The 2,912-nt window shown below is 34.5% G+C and overlaps 1 protein-coding gene across 1 annotated transcript in view; it reads left to right on the top strand.

The window, feature by feature from the left end:
- Positions 1–2,236, top strand: part of LOC139969836 (snake venom 5'-nucleotidase-like) — a 24,412-nt gene extending 22,176 nt beyond the window's left edge. The window contains exon 10 of the transcript XR_011793812.1: positions 2,225–2,236. The gene's annotated coding sequence lies outside the window, so the exon portion shown is untranslated. The remainder of the gene's footprint in view (positions 1–2,224) is intronic.
- The last annotated feature ends 676 nt before the right edge of the window (positions 2,237–2,912 follow it).

Below are 2,912 nucleotides of genomic sequence, written 5' to 3'. Positions count from 1 at the left end.
CAATACTATAATTACCTCCTCACTAAAAGCAATTGTCATTTTTTCTTTACAATAGGGCGGCTAATTATTTCGCCGTCTGTAATAAGATAAGCCCTCCTATTGGATAAGAAAGGGCAAAAGGAGAGGCAGTCTTGTATATCTTCTGCCCCTCAGACAACTATAGATACACAATGGTTCAAAGCATATGTCATCCTATTTTATTGATGAATTCAGTTGTAAAGGAATCGAGTACCTATGGATTATATACATGAATAAGTTACCTTTTGAACAGTAGGGCCCCTACTATATGCTTTTGTGTGTGTGAGTGTGTGCGATTTCTGTCAATGTGGACAGTAGAGTGTCGTGGGCAAAATGGTGAGTTGAATGCTTGGATGAAACGTGATCTAGCTTAATCTATTCAACACAGTGTACATGAATGTACATAGCTGAATTGACTTAACGTTTGTGTTTGTTTAACAAGGTGCAGTCGATACCATGTATGATGTAACCTTCCGGCTTGGGTATACCCAAAAGGAAACAGAGAAAACATTTTGGCAGTGGTATAGGACAAGCACAAACGGGGAATGGGTGGAGTGAGGGAGGGGGTGGGGGGTGGAGAAATTACAAGTCTATTGAATAATTTGAAAATGAATCAATTTTTAAATGTTTTCTATTCTTTCATTCCAATTCCGAATAATTTAGGTCCCTAGCTTGAAAGTTTAAGTTTCGTTTCGAATAATTCATTTAAAGAATCGTTTTTTTTTTCCGTCAGTTTATTTCTAAAAATGTGGTTTATACTTCTGTAAAAAAAATCTGTCTGGGCGACGAATGAATGGCTCTCTCATTATCCCTCATTTAGATAAATTAAAATTAAATATTTAATTAAACTTTTTAAGTTTGTTAAAATTGTGCCAACCCCGATTCCTTCTATATGTGTAGCATTTTTTACTAATATTTTTGATCAATCAATTGCATATTTTTAGCAATATCTAGTGTATTTGGTATAAATATTTACCAGAAATTAAAGAAATAACTCAAATATCTTCTTTAAAGTGAAGGCGGTATGACTCAGGTTTAGACATGCCCACACGATCGTTATGAACTTACAATCTTAAACTTGTTACACATTAGCACATTTAGAAATGTTGGAGCCTTCATATGGTTTTTTCCCCTCCACTTCCTTATTAGTCGCTTAGCATTCCGCCTCGCAGGGTCATCAAAAGGTGTCACAATATGATATCCTTAGATTTTATCAGGGTCTCTGTAGGCGAATTTTGTCTGGTATATATATATATATATATATATATATATATATATATATATATATATATATATATATATATATATATATATATATATATATATATTTATATATATATATATTTATATATATATATATATATATATATATTTATATATATATATATTTATATATATATATATATATATATATATATATATATATATATATATATATATATATATATATATATAAATATACCAAACCATGTTTCTCGTTGATAATTCCCGCTCCCCCATCCCACACCCCCCCCCCCCCTCAAACACTTACCCCTCAGTCAATGTTCATACAGGTTAAAGCTTATTAGCTGTGTGTGCAAAAGTATCAAACCTGACCTATTAACTGTCGAAGTTTATGGGTTGTAAATTAATCATTGTGTAAGTCACAACGAAATGTCAATATGCTGAATTTGTTATAACTGATGTGAAGAATTAACTGAAATAACTAAAGACACTAAAGAACTTCCAGTGTTTGTAAAACCCGCCAACGCGACCAGACTATAATAAAAGAATTTTTCTATAAATCCGACGTGTTCTTTGTTATAAGTATAACAATGATATGCCTTTGAAATCTAAGTGTGATTCATTTTCCCTTCTTAACTGGTCCTGGCTGAAATATCAATCATTTCTTTTTTACTTTTTTGGTAGACGTAGCAACTATTATAGGCTAAAGGTTAGTGGTACTTTCCGGTCTGGGTTCGTTTCGTGAGATAAAATACAAATAAGAAGAAATACATTACAAAGAAATTAAAAAAAACTTACAATACATATTGCCGATGATTTAAACGCCATCGATTTATATATTCCAAGTGATCAACTTGTTTACCATGAAGACGACTCTAGTGTTATCGATATATATATACACTGTGAGTTTGTAGTCCTCGTTATAACTGTGTTTAATGAAAGCCGCGATAAGGGGAACATTAACTCAACTATCATCTTTAACTGATATGACCAGTGGCGTCGCCAGACATTTAAATGTTGGGAAGCACGGGGGGGGGCGCAGTACTAAATAAGGGGGCACAGTGTTTATTTGTGAATGCCGTCCTGGGGGAGGGGTCTAAGGGGATCATTAATTAAGGGTCCTTAGATGCAATCTGGTGCTATATTTTGCAACTTGAAGTAACTTTAAGTTCAAGAATATTTGGGCTTAGTCTGTCCAATATTTATGTTTTTAATTGAGGCAGATAAAGTTTTTGTTTGAGTATGTTTTTAACACTACAAATCGCATTTGCCATGTGGGGGGGGGGGAGGTAACCTAAGGGGGGGGGCACGATTTTTTGGGACGATACGTGCCCCCCCCCCCAGGCCAGCCCTTGGCGACGCCACAGGATATGATTTTGTGAAGAACGAGTCGCCATGGTTCTCCGAATAGCTAATGAAACTCTTGCACCGTTCGGGGAGGTATTCTAGATGAAAAGTATTGTCTGGGATGGCTGTCATTTGTAAATCTGTGATGTCATCGTATCACTAGGATCTGAAACCGTTTTCATACTTTTATATTTGATTTTCATATTTCAAGGTATAATATTAATAGTGTTGACACTGTACTACCAACGCGCACAGCAGGTAGTCTAAAGAACTTCAATATTTTAGATAATATTTTTGCAGAAACTCTCCTCTGTTGCAGAAAA

The sequence above is a fragment of the Apostichopus japonicus genome, chromosome 7, assembly GCF_037975245.1.
Source record: "Apostichopus japonicus isolate 1M-3 chromosome 7, ASM3797524v1, whole genome shotgun sequence".
NCBI classification, from domain to species: Eukaryota; Metazoa; Echinodermata; class Holothuroidea; order Aspidochirotida; family Stichopodidae; genus Apostichopus; species Apostichopus japonicus.
This window is presented reverse-complemented; position numbering and strand designations above follow the sequence as displayed.